This window comes from Staurois parvus, unplaced genomic scaffold (assembly GCF_062004578.1).
Source record: "Staurois parvus isolate SC_StPar_1 unplaced genomic scaffold, SC_StPar_1.0 ptg000291l, whole genome shotgun sequence".
Taxonomy (NCBI): domain Eukaryota; kingdom Metazoa; phylum Chordata; class Amphibia; order Anura; family Ranidae; genus Staurois; species Staurois parvus.
The window spans coordinates 3137608-3152735 of record NW_028318087.1 but is presented as its reverse complement, the minus strand read 5'-3'; positions in this window follow the sequence as shown (position 1 = coordinate 3152735).

Genomic DNA, 15128 nt, shown 5'->3' with positions numbered 1-15128 from the left:
GCCAAAAGCTTTATTTCTTTCTAAGACCCTAAACTGAACAACGGACTACTAGTCAGTGATTCAAAGGGGTTGATTTACTAAGGGAGTAAAGGCTGTCCACTATCTAAAATGTGTTGGTAAATAAGACAAGCAATAGCCACTTTAACCACTTGCCTACCGGGCACTTCCACCCCTTTCCTGCCCAGGCCAATTTTCAGCTTTCAGCGCTATCGCACTTTGAACGACAATTGCACGATGATGCAACACTGTATCCATATGAAATTTTTATAATTTTTTTCACATAAATAGAGATTTCTTTTGGTGGTATTTAATCTCCACTGGGGTTTTTATTTTTTTCATTATAAACAAAAAAAAAGCAAAAAATTAGAAAACAAAACAGTTTTTCTTTGTTTCTATTATCAAATCTTGCAAACAGGTAATTTTTCTCCTTCACCGATATGCGTTGATGAGGCTGCACTGATGAGGTGGTACAAATAGGCAGCACTGATGGGCACTGATAGGCTGCACTGATGAGGCAGCACTGGTTGGCATTGATGAGGAGGCACTGATGATGCTACACCGATATGCAGCAATGATGGGCACTGATGGGCAGCACTGACAGGCACTGATGGGCGGCACTGATAATCAGTGCCCTAATTATCAGTGCAGATCTGCTCTGTGACATATGCCAGTTATTGGCAGTACTTTACTCACACTGTAACAGCATGGGGGAAGTGCTGCCGATAATGGGCAACTGTATTTTCTTTGTGATCAGCTGTGTCATTGGACCCAGCTGATCAAATGGTAAAAGGGCGCTGTGATTGGCCTTTTACCTAGATGTGATCAGCTGTGTCTGTAGGATACAGCAATCACTGACAGCGCCGAGTGCCCTTGCGATCTGCAGCGGTTGTCCGTGCAAAATTAACATCACCCCAAAACACAGTTCACGAATGCAGTGCATTTGCCTGCCCCAGACTGCATGGTACTTTTGTACCATCCAGTTGCAGTGCGTTTCCAAAAGTAGTGCATGCATTCCAAAATGAATAGACCCTTATACTTTCTCTTAAGGTATGTGTAATACTGAGGATGATTTGAATTCAGCAGGATATAAAACATGCATATTATGTTAACATTATGGCTAGGATAGTTTCCTGGGTCTGATTTTTTATTTTAGCTTGCAGTCAACAATTTAAAAAAAAATAGAAGTTACAAGTTTAAATTTCAAAAGGTTATAAGAAGATTATCATTGCTGGGTTCATCTTTTGAAAGTGCTAGGTGCCCTGGTTGTCATGATGTGATCCTCTGTCTTAAGTACTACGAGACTTCTTTATTCATTCTCTTTCCTAAGTGAAAATTCTCTGGATTTAATAAATCAGCCCTTAATTTTAACTTTTTTTTATGAGCACTTTGTTTTTTTTATTTGTTAACTGCAAGCTCAAACAAGCTAGATCCGGTAAACACGCCAAGCCATAATTTTCATATAACATGCATTATGCATTTCCTTCTGAATTACAATCATCCTCAGTACCACACTGATCTTAGAGAATGCGCCCTTCAGGACTGTAGATATTTTTTCCAGGAAGGATAGGGCGGGGGGATGTTGTTAACTTTAGGGATACAGAGGAAAAAAATTAGAAAGGGTTGATGAACTATAGTACAATGTGACAAAAACCTTACGCGCTCAAAATTAAAACAAGACAATTAAATATCACCCCCAAAAAAGTGATATAAGTAGCTGATACAGCACAAAACCCTTCTCATATATGGGCAAACTCAAAAATATACAGCTATAAATATATATATATATATATATATATATATATACACATATATATATATATATATATATATATAATCTGTGCAGTGCTACACATCAATTTTAAGTGTACCAATTATGTGAATATACCAAATAAACATGAAAGAAAACAAGAAAAAGTCCCTGTCACGGTATAGGGGCCCGGCCAATTATTAATTCCTGATTAAAGAGTGTCATGAATTCTCTGCCAGCCCAGTTATTAATTCCCAGTTATTAATTCCTTGTTCCTTTAATCCCCCCTGGCCGTAAGAAGAGCATCCTCCAATTAGTATTCTACTCCTGTGTGCCAAAGACCCCTAGCTGTAATTAACGCGCCCCCTCTACAAAAGGTCCCAAATTCAATTAGTGTACCCTCCCCATTGTTATCCTGTTTACAGCTACAAATCCAATTACCGTATTTGCCGGCGTATAAGACGACTGGGCGTATAAGACGACCCCCCTACTTTTCCTGCTAAAATGTAGTGTTTGGGCTATACTCGCCGTATAAGACTACCCCTCTTCCAATGCACACCAGTGGGAGGAATAGTGCCCCATCATTGATGTCAGTGGGAGGAATAGTGCCCCATCATTGGTGTCAGTGGGAGGAATAGTGCCCCATCATTGGTATCAGTGGAAGGAATAGTGCCCCATCATTGGTATCAGTGGGAGGAATAGTGCCCCATCATTGGTATCAGTGGGAGGAATAGTGCCCCATCATTGGTATCAGTGGGAGGAATAGTGCCCCATCATTGATGTCAGTGGGAGGAATAGTGCCCCATCATTGGTATTAGTGGCAGGAATAGTGCCCCATCATTGGCATTAGTGGCAGGAATAGTGCCCTATCATTGGTATCAGTGGAGGAATAGTGCTCCATCATTGGTGTCAGTGGAGGAATAGTGCCCCATCATTGGTATCAGTGGAGGAATAGTGCCCTATCATTAGTATCAGTGGAGGAATAGTGCTCCATCATTGGTGTCAGTGGGAGGAATAGTGCCCCATCATTGGTATCAGTGGCAGGAATAGTGCCCCATCATTGGTATCAGTGGGAGGAATAGTGCCCCATCATTGGTATCAGTGGGGGGAATAGGTGCCCCATCATTGGTATCAGTGGCAGGAATAGTGCCCCATCATTGGTGTCAGTGGGAGGAATAGTGCCCCATCATTGATGTCAGTGGGAGGAATAGTGTCCCATCATTGGTGTCAGTGAGGGGTGGAATAGTGCCCCATCATTGGTATCAGTGGGGGGTGGAATAGTGCCCCATCGTTGGTGTCAGTGGGGGGGAGGAATAGTGCCCCATCGTTGGTGTCAGTGGGGGGGAGGAATAGTGCCCCATCGTTGGTGTCAGTGGGAGGAATAGTGCCCCATCGTTGGTATCAGTGGGAGGAATAGTGCCCCATCATTGGTATCAGTGACACCAATGATGGGGCACTATTCCTCCCACTGAGACTTGCTGACCCTGTTCTCATATGGTGCTGCTGCAGCCAGCATATGTGGTTGCAGCAGCACCTCTACACAGAACACTTACCTGCTGCTCCGGCACTCAATTTTCGCGGGGCCGCTCGGCTCCGCCCCCTCGCCGGTGATTGGCCGCCTATGTGCCTTTCCTGAGCTACAGTTCTGGCGGCCAATCACCGGTGAGGAGGCGGAGCCGAGCAGCCGCACGAACATCCAGTGGCCGAACTGAAGGAGACGCCGCGCTTCCTGGACCGGATCGTCGTGGGACTGGATCCAGGTAAGAGACATCAGCCCCTGCAAACCCCTGTACTTAATGCCGCAGCCCCCCTAACATGTGTACCGGCGTATAAGACGACCCCCGACTTTTGAGAAGATTTTCAAGGGTCAAAAAGTCGTCTTATACGCCGGCAAATACGGTATTGTGTTTCCTTGTCCATCCTGTCTTGTGCCCAGATGTCCTACATCCCTAATTAGTGCCTTACTTTTGTATTATTGTATTCTCCCCACTGTTATCCTGTTTACGGCTACAAATTCAATTATTGTGTCCATCCTGTCTTGTGCCCAGATTTCCTACATCCCTAATTAGTGCCTTACTTTTGTATTAATATATTCTCCCCACTGTTATCCTGTTTACAGCTGCAAATTCAATTATTGTGTTTCCTTGTCCATCCTGTCCAACCAGTCTTTTGCCTAAATATAATATCCTCTCCACTGTCCTCCTGTTTACAGCTACAAATTCAATTACTGTATTTCCGTTCCTGGCCATTATCTCCATTGTCATCCAAAATGTCCCTAAACTCAATTAAGGCAGTCCCTCCATTGTCATCCTGCTAATGACTCCCCTCCACCTCTCCTCCTGCTCAGGGTGTTTAAGAGGTCTGTGCTGGTCTCTCCTGAAAATCCATTCTGCTGTGCAGCCACTGAGGGATCCAGCTGCGGCTGGACTCTAGTGGCCCAGACTCTGCCTGAGTCCCATTGGAGTAAGGGGGACCCCAGACGCCACATCAGCTCTGCCTGAGACACTGCCAGGTCTATCTGGGACTATCACATCAGCTCTGCGTGAGTGTATGCTTCTCCTGTGTTATCTGACCTGTTTATGAACTGCCTCTTACCTTTCTGTTGGATTACAAAGTGCTGTAGAGACTTTAACTTTGCCCACCAGGGCTGAATTACAAAGTATTTTGAGCTCTCTCTCTGCACTACTCCCCACTGAGTGACTGTTGTCTGTTTTATTAAAGCTTTAAGTGTTTGCCATCTGCCTTGTGTGTTCTGTCTTGTCTACCCTCTGTCACAGTCCCAATATATTTCATCTGAAAAAATTTTTTTTCCTGTGATCATCGGTGCAGCTAACACAGAGATGGTGCACAATTCCTCCACCAGATATCTGCTCACCTCTAGCAGTGTATCCTCACATCATATGTTTGGTCTAACCGCACTTGTGGTCCCAATAATTGGACTCCGAAGATCAACTTGATAAGTAGTAACTCCAAATGGCTCACTCCAAGAAATCCCCTCGGTCAGCAGTAATCCTCATGAACAAAAAACTTAACATAGTGTTTACCCTTTAAAAGCTTTATTAATCACAAAGATTTATAGAATATATAAAGGCATTGTTGGCGTTCCAGGGCCAGTCTGGGTCTTGCGGCATGCAGCTAGGCTTGCACTGGGCAGCTGTTCAGTGGGGTGCACCAAGTACCAAGCCACTCCTACCTACAGAACATTCATTTCCAGCCACTGCTCCTGTTCCTGAGCTGGCTGCTCCTCCTCATTATTTCTCAATGCGTTACAACCCCAAGTGTTAACTAGTAGTTATACCTTCATTCCTCAATTTATCAATACATTGTAGTAGCACACTCTGTAGTAAATTAGATCAGATACTACCTCCTAACCAACACTTCTTTTAGCAAAGCAATTGCATGTTCAATTCTTTAGACGTTTATACAAAGTTACACAGAATGATAAACTCCTCAGACAACAGAGAATTTTCCATTAGCTTTTCTGTTCATTGTGGTATCAGGGCTGTGCATGGGCTGTGCTGTGGTGTTCATGCCTGAAGATGCACTTCCTCCCATTAAATTACACGAGTTCAGTCCATATTCCCATACCAGGATCATGTTTCGGGGTAGCACATACGGTACATTTCACATGAATGGCCTCACTCCCAACTTCCCATGGGCTTTAAGAGTCCACATGCCCCAACCTCCTCCTCTATATATCATCTCTGGAAGGAAGAGACACATGCAGGGAGCAGGCGCACCACAACACACCACTAACCCCTGAATCACCATCCATTGACCCTTTGTACAGAATAAAAAACTTTTAGGCACCTGCCTACAGACTGACAGTGGTCTCATGAAATTGCTTGGCCTTGCCATGGATTTCTTTTAAATAGATCTAAGGATGTTGTCCATATTTAATTGCCTGGTGATTTTTTTTTAGCTGTAGTGTGCATAGTTCTCCATAGTTATTTCCTCTCCCAACAGGCACCAACACAAGCAGAAGTGTTGAATGCTATCATAGTAGTGATTCTAGCTCTGTAAGAGAGCGAGGACTGGATTTGCAAGCAGCAGTACCGGTAAACATTATACATGTAATATAAAGAGGCTCTGTACCAGGGGTGGACTGACAACTTATGGGGCCCCCGGGCAACAGGGGATCATAGGGCCCCTGTGTCCTTGTCCAAACTCACAAAAGCCTATGAAAAAGGTACCAGGGGCATCTCATGGGGCCCCCTACTGACCCCGGGCCCTCGAGCAGTGCCCGAGTTTCCAAATGGTCAGTCCGCCCCTTCTCTGTACTTAGAACACATTCATCCTAATGAGTGTGCCTTTCAGGTGGAAGGTGTTACAGGGGTGCAGGAAAATAAATGTGAAAATACAGGCACAGCCTTTATATGTGTAAGCAGTGAAATACATTTTAAAAATTAGTAATCTTATGGATCAGGTTCGCGGTCTCTATACATAGCATCTAAGCCCTACATAGATAAAAGCTACACCAATGCACTTTGATTCCTGGTTTACCTGGAGTGTATTCATGCTTTATGCACACTGTAGCTCTACATGTTGAGAGGGAAACTTTACTGTGATTGTTTGGCTGGAGAGTATCAATTATTGCACTGTAAATGTCTTTGAAAACATGTCATAGCAGTCTCTGTGCGTCCTCCACATCTGTTAATGTTGTGCCCTATCATACATAGCATCAGATGATTTAATGGTTTCCTGGAGCAGGAAGGATGCAAATGGATAAGGGAGTAAAATCAGACACCACTCAGAAAACAAGTTGGAGGCCATTGTATATGGAAGTGATATATACCAGTGGGAATTTATAGTCTATTGTCCGTTTTGTATGCTAAATCAGCTATGTAGCAGACGGCAACAGTCTCTTAAACATGGGAGTTGTGTGGTCTTGTAAAATAACCCAGTACAGATTCTGTATGATATCAACTACTAAACTACTACGGTTTTAAATGTATATGTGTAGAATTACGCTCCAGAACATCAAGAAAATATCAGCCTTTTACCAGAGTTCAAATGTCTGTTAAAATTCTGTTCTGTACATTTATCATCTGTAAAACAGTACTAGCAAAAGTGGCATGTTCCTTGCTCAGCACAAAATATGTAGACTCTGGCAAACCAATGTATGCACTAATTTCCTAGGCACAGTCATTTATGTGTTGAAATTTCAGTAAACAGGGCATTATAGAGCATACAGCCCATAGAGAACATCTATATGTTAAGATCTACATTGTATGTTAAATAATGTGGCACTTGCCAGAGGCTCTTTAATCCAATGTGCAGAACATGTCACCTACAAGGCCACATTACGTGATCCTTCTCAATAACTGAGACAAAACACAAAAAGAATGAAAAGGACCACACTCATTTGTACAGTCTATAAAAGGTTTTATTCTGCAACAGCCAATGTCTTTCAAGGGCTTAACACCCTCGCTTCAAGAGGGTCAACACAATATAGGTTTCTATTGCATTGAAATTTTTGTCTAGCCCATCATGCCAGTGGGCGGAGTGCTCTGTATCTATCCCTTTGGGGGGACATTGGGAGAGCATTGCAACTATTGTTTAATTATGTGTTTAATTAAGTATTGTGTTTCAAAGCACTGTGTTTTAACTCAACAAAATTTAATAAACTGTATTATATGGAGAGCACTAAATGGTCCTTCTTTTTATGCTGAGGATTGCATTATCATAAACTCCCTTGGAGAAGGTGATAGCGGGAAAGATTAGCTGGAAAGAGATGGATACATACTGGAAAGACAAGGATGCATACTGGATGGGAATGGAATACAACACTGGCATGTTTGGCAATAGACATGTTGCATAACGAAAACATTTATTTTGTTTCGTATCAATTGACTAAGTTATTATAACTAGATACTAATATTTATAGGTAAAGTTGATCCAGGGAATACCCGATTGCCTCTCGGGGGATCAGGAAAGACTTTTTTTTCCCAGCAGGAGCAAATTGGATCATGCTTTGCTGGGTTTTTTTGCCTTCCTCTGGATCAACTGTGGGTATAGGATTATAACTTTTTTTTTTTTTAAATGGTTGAACTGGATGGACTTTTGTCTTTTTTCAGCCAGACTAACTACAGTCAGGTCCATAAATATTGGGACATCAACACAATTCTAACATTTTTGGATCTATACACCACCACAATGGATTTGAAATGAAACAAATTAGTTGCAGTATAGAAGTTTTGTCGCTTTATTCTTATCACTGTTTGGGATCCTCAAAAGGATCATATCACTGATTTTGTGGGCACTATTTAAGAAAGAAGCAGTATATATATATATATATATTTATTTTTTTATATTTTTTTATATACAGTATGTAACTATTACCATGTAACTATTACTAATTTTGTTTAGTTGCATTCCTAATGAAATACATTTCGTTTCATTTTGTTTATTTGTTTTCGACTAGATTCAAATTTTTCCAATGTGAAGAATAGCTGGTTCTATTCTATTTGAAATAAAAATTTTCAGAAGACGGTTATATTATATTCTTTTGGTTTTCTATTTTCTTTCCTATTCTTTTATTTTCTGTTCTTTTCTATTGTATTCTATTCTTTTCTATTCCTTTATTTTCTATTCTATTCTTTTCTATTGTATTCTGTTCTGTTTTCCTCTATTCTTTTCTGTTCTATTTTATTCTATTCTTTTCGAAATGCAAATTTCAGAAGACAGCTATATTTTATTCTAATCTATTCTTTTCTATTACTTTATTTTATGTTCTTTTATTTTCTATTCTACTCAAATCTCTTTTTTTATTCTATTTCTTTATTGTCTTTACTAATCTATTTTCTTCTATTCTTTTATTTTCTATTCCATTTTTTTGTATTCTTTTATTTTCTTTTTCGGTTTTACTCTGTTTCTTTTCTATTCTTTTATTTTCTATTCTTTTATTTTCTCTTCTATAGTTTTATTTTTTATTCTATTCTATTATCTATTTTATTCTGTTTGAAATTCAAATTTTGGAAGACAGCTATATTCTAACACTAATACACTGCAATGTTTAGATTTCAAATTTGTTTTTGCATTTGTTTTTCAAATTCAATTGGAATTTCAATCAAAAGTTTGATCAAAATTAAAAATTTCATCCAAATTTTGATTCGGAATGAAACAAACCACACATATATTTGGCAGCCACAGCAAAAGGTGGTGGCGTTATTGCCAAAAGTATTGGGACACCCCTCCAAATCATTGGATTCAAGTGTTCCAATCCCCTTCATGGCCACAGATGTATAAAATCAAGCAGGTGTATAAAATCAAGCACCTAGGCATGCAGACTGCTTCTACAAACATTTGTGAAAGAATGGGTCGCTCTCAGAAGCTCCGTGAATTCAAGCGTGGTACTGCAATAGGTTGCCACCTTTGAAAGTCCATCCATGAAATTTCCTTGCTACTAAATATTCCACTGTCAACTGTTCATAGTATCATAACAAAATGGAAGCAACTGGGAACAGCAGCAACTCCAGGCCACGTAAAATGACAGAGTAGGGTCAGCGCATGCTGAAGCACACAGTGCGCAGAAGTCGCCGACAGTCTGCAGAGTTATTACAAGAAGACCTCCAAACTTCATGTGGCCTTCAGATTAGCACAACAGTACATAGAAAGCTCCATAGAATGAATTTCCATGTTTGAACAGCTGCATCCAAGCCTTACATTACCAATTGCAAAGCAAAGTGTTGGATGCAGTGGTGTAAAGCATGCCACCACTGGACTCTAGAGCACTGGAGACTTGTTCTCTAGAGTGACGAATCATGCTGCTCTGTCTGGCAATCTGATGGGTGTGTCTGGGTTTGGCAATTGCCAGGAGAACGGTACTTACCTGACTGCATTGTGCAAAGTGTAAAGTTTGATGGAGGGGGATTATGTTGTGGGGTTGTTTTTCAGAGGTTGGGCTTGGCCCCTTTGTTCCAGTGAAAGGAACTCTTAAGGCATCAGCATACCAAGACATTTTGGACAATTTCATGCTCCCAACTTTGTGAGAACAGTTTGGGGGATGGCCCCTTGTTCAAACATGACTGCACAGCAGTGCACAAAGCAAAGGTCCATAAAGACATGGATGAGTTTAGGGTGGAGGAACTTGACTAGCCTGCAACCCGATAGAACACCTTTGGAATGAATTAGAGCGGAGACTGCAAGCCAGGCCTTCACAATTTTGGTTTGGGGGTCACAGCTTGACACTACAGTTGTTAAAAATCATTTTTTTCTCATTAATCTACACTCAGTAATCCATAATGACAAAAAAATGTACTGTATGAAAAAAGAAAAACTGAAGTATCATATTTGCATAAGTATTCAAACCCTTTGCAACAACACTTGACATTTATCCAAAATTGCACTGTTTAGCTTCAATTCTAAACATTATGTCTGGAGGAAACCAGGCACTGCTTATCACCTGCCCAATACCATCCCAACAGTGAAGTATGGCGATGGCAGCATCATACTGTGGAGGTGTTTTTCAGCAGCATAGACTAGGAGACTGGTCAGGGTTGAGGGAAAGCTGAATGGCACAAAGTACAGAGATATCCTGTTCCACAGCTCTGAGGACCTCAGACTGAGCTGAAGGTTCACCTTTTAGCATGACAACAATCCTCAGCAAACAGCCAAGACAACACAGGAGTCTGTGAATGTCCTAGAGTGGCCCAGTCAGAGCCCTGACTTGAATCCTATTGAACATCACTTGAGAGACCTGAAAATGGCTGTCTGTTTTCACTTTGTCATTATTAGGCACAACGAGTGTAGACTATCGAGAAAAAAATGAATTTAAAGAACTGTAATGTCAGGCTGCAACATAAAAAAATTGAGAAAAGTGAAGGGGGTCTGAAGACTTTATGAATGTACTGTAAGTGCCACCCTGCTCTAGTACTCAGTGGGTTCATATTAGCTGCATGGGAATATACTACACCCTTTAAAATGTTACTGACTTACACTGTTCTGGTGACACTAGACTTATGTGTTGGTGATCAGAAACACTGTTGCTAGTGCACTGGTCTGGTGACACTGGGACTGATGTGGCAGCAATCAGGAACACTGTTACTGGCTTACAATGGTCTATGGAAACACTCTTTTGCCTCTCACAGAAAAACAGAACAGTGGCTCCAGTATGCAGTCCTTGTGTACATATGTGAATTCAAAGAATAGAAACTCAACATACAGTACCTCTCTCACTCAACATTCTTCTTGCCACTGCTTGTCTTGGGAAAGTGCTTGGAGCTGAGGCAAGTTGATGTCCCCTTCCAAGCCATGTTGTCAGACCAGCCTGGGGGGAATGCCGGGCTTACCTCACAGGATGTCCTCCAGCCAAGGATACAGGTGTTATCTGACCCAATACAACTTTTACACACACTGTGAGAAGCTCACTGTATGCAGTAAAATCAGAGTAAGCAGTTTCTATACAGGACAGCAGCCTGCTCAACTGTGAATGACTGAAGGCAACGTTGGAGTCCAGCTTCAAATATATGGAAATCCTACATTCCAACATTGAAGAGTGAAACTTGTAAACTCTTGAAATCCAGGAGGAGGACTAAAATTACTTCAGGATCCAAATTAACATTAACTGGTAGGTAGGATTATTATTACAAAGATGATTTTATAACGGAAACTCTGCTGAAATAATTATTTAGGCTGTCTTTTCTGAATGCTTTGTCACAGAGACGACTTCTTCTAAATCTAGTTTCTGAATGCTTGCCAAAAACTTGTTGCTTCTCTCTCTCCCACCTCAATACCTTCAGAGTCTATGACCTGGAACACACTGCAAACAAAGCCTGATAAAGTGAGAACTCCTAATCTGTGTAGTTGTTTTGGGACAGTGCCTAGGAAAGGAGGAGCCTTTGTATCTGCATGACAAGCAACTAGTGTTTTCTACAAATTGTCGACAATCTGGCGTGATTCCTATATTGTTACTACCGGTTGTAGATATAAGGGAGTTTAATCACAAATTACAAGAGCATCAAAAATATGAATTTCAATTATTTTTTACAACTTTGAGAAGGTGTCAACAGTTTTGTCTACTCCATTGTTAGGGTTTTGACTGGAATGTGTCAGATTTGGCTTTTTATATATATATACACATACATACATACATACATACACACATATACACAGTTGTGTTCAACATAATAGCAGTGTGTTGAAAAAAGTGAATAAAGCTCAAAATCCTTCTAATAGCTTTTATTTCCATACACATAAATGCATTGGGAACACTACACATTCTATTCCAAATCAAAACATGAAGAAAAATATATCAAATTTGTGTTGTTCCTCTAAAAAAATTGAAGAAAAGTGAACATTAGACTGTTCAAAAAAATAGCAGTGTTTGTATTCTTCTTTACAAACTCAAACATTCACTATATAAACTGAAAAATGTTTGAAGATTTTGCTTTCCTTTGAATCACTTAATATTTAGTTGTATAAGCACTGTTTCTGAGAACTGCTGTACATCTGTGTTGCATGGAGTCAACCAACTTCTGGCACCTGTGAACAGGTATTCCAGCCCAGGATGATTGGACTACATTCCACAGTTCTTCTCTATTTCTTGGTTTTGCCTCAGAAACAGAATTTCTGATGTCACCCCACAAGTTTTCTATTGGATTAAGATCCGGGGATTGGGCTGGCCACTCCATAACGTCAATCTTATTGGTCTGGAACCAAGATGTTGCACGTTTACTGGTGTGTTTTGGGTCGTTGTCTTGTTGGAACACCCATTTCAAGGGCATTTCCTCTTCAGCATAATGCAGCATGACCTCTTCAAGTATTCTGATGTATTCAAACTGATCCATGATCCCTGGTATGCGATAAATAGGCCCAACACCGTAGTATGAGAAACATCCCCATATCATGATGCTTGCACCACCATGCTTCACTGTCTTCACAGTGTACTGTGGCTTGAATTCAGTGTTTGGGGGTCGTCTGACAAACTGTCTCCGGCCACTACACCCAAAAAGAACAATCTTACTTTCATCAGTCCACAAAATGTTGCACCATTTCTCTTTAGGCCAGTCAATGTGCTCTTTGGCAAATTGTAACCTCTTCAGCACGTCTTTTTTTCAACAGTGGGACTTTGCGGGGGCTTCTTGTAGATAGCTTGGCTTCACATAGGCGTCTTCTAATTGTAACAGTACTCACAGGTAACTTTAGACCTTCTTTGATCTTCCTGGAGCTGATTGTTGGCTGAGTCCTTGCCATTTTGGCTATTCTTCTATCCATTCGAATGGTAGTTTTTCACTTTCTTCAACGTCTTTCAGGTTTTGGTTGCCATTTTAAAGCATTTGCGATCATTTTAGCTGACAAGCCTATCATTTTCTGCACTTCTTTATATGTTTTCCCCTCTCCAATCAACTTTTTAATCAAGGTACGCTGTTCTTCTGAACAATGTCTGGAACGACCCATTTTCCTCAGAATTTCAGAGAGAAATGCACTGTAATCAGCATGTACAGCATTTGCTGCCTTCCTTCCTTAAATAAGGGCAATAATTGCCACCTGTTTTTCAAAGAAACAATGACCTCACTAATAGAACTCCACACTGCTATTATTTTGAACATGCCTCTTTCAATTAGTGATTCAATTACACAGAATCAGCAGCATGCATGTCATGACTGTTGGGTCTGTTGGATTTCTATTACTCTACTACACCTGCTAGTAAATTATTTGCCATGTAGAAATATCATTTCTACCAAAAACAGTGATTGATCAGGTTAGTGATGTCTGACTGCTATTATATGTCTGACTAAATATATATATATATATTTATTTTATTTATTATAGGAACTTATATAGCGTTGTCAATTTAAGCAGTGCTTTACATATATATTGCACATTCACATCAGTCCCTAACCCTCAAGGGGCGTAAAATCTAAGGTCCCTAGCTCACATTCATGCATACACATATTAGGTCCAATTTAGACAGGAGCCAATTAACCTACCAGCATGTGTGGGATATATATAAGTACTTGTAATAATAATAATAATCAGTATTTTTCAGATATTTTTTGTCACAGGGTTTTGAAAAAAAAAAAAAAAAGAAAAAAATAAGTTTTCGTTTTCTCTTTCTTCGTTTTCCAAAAACTTGTGGCAGATCTGCAAAATATTCACCATGCCCATTAGCAAATACACTGCTCAAAAAAATTAAAGGAACACTTTTTAATCAAAGTATAGCATCAAGTCAATTAAACTCCTGGGATATTGATCTGGTCAGGTAAGTAGCAGAGGGGGTTGTTAATCAGTTTCAGCTGCTTTGGTGTTAATGATATTAACAGGTGTACTAGATGGGCAACAATGAGACAATCCCCAAAATGGGAATGGTTTTACAGGTGGAGGCCACCGACATTTTTTCCCTACTCGTCTTTTCTGACTGTTTATTACTAGTTTTGCATTTGCTGGGGCCAGAGTCACTACTGGTAGCATGAGGCAATATCTGGACCCTACAGAGGTTTCACAGGCAATCCAACTCCTCCAGGATGGCAGATCAATATGTACCATTGCCAGAAGGTTTGCTGTGTCTCCCAGCACAATCTCAAGAGCATGGAGGAGAGTCCAGGAGACAGGCAGTTACTCTAGGAGAGCTAGACAGGTCCGCAGAAGGTCCTTAACCCATCAGCAGAACCAATATCTAGTCCTTTGTGCAAGAAAGAACAGGATGAGTACTGCCAGAGCCCTACAAAACAACCTCCACCAGGCCACTGGTGTGAATGTCTCTGACCAAACAAACACAAACAGACTTCATGGGTGACCTGAGGGCTCAATGTCCTCTAGTGGGCTCTGTGCTCACTGCCCAGGACCATAGCGCTCGATTGGCATTTGCCATTGAACACCAGAATTGGAAGGTCCGCCACTGCACCCTGTGCTTTTCAGATGAGAGCAGTTTCACCCTGAGCACATGTGGCAGATGTGAAAGGGTCTGGAGAAACTGTAGAGAATGTTATGCTGCCTGTAACATCATTCAGCATGACCATTTTGGTGGTGGGTCAGTGATGGTCTGGGGAGGCATATCCATGTAGGGACGTACAGACCTCTACAGGCTAGACAATGGCACCCTGACTGCCATTAAGTATCAAGATGAAATCCTTGGTCCCGTACATACAAGCACATGGGGGCCATACAAACTACTAAGTACAATTTTGATTTGCTGCAATTAAATTTCAGCAAAATGGACTAGCCTTCTGCATTATTTTTCTCTTTGAATTTCGGTGTGTCTTTGAATTCAGATGGGGCATCCTTACGTTCCTAACAGATTACCCAGTCCATATCAGTATAGTTATCCAGCATGAGATTTTTCCCTATTGAGATCTGGTGTGTTGTCAAAGTGTTTCTTTCATTTTTTTGAGCAGTGTACCTTGGAGTGTATACTTTCCAAAAAGGAGTCATTTTGGGGGTT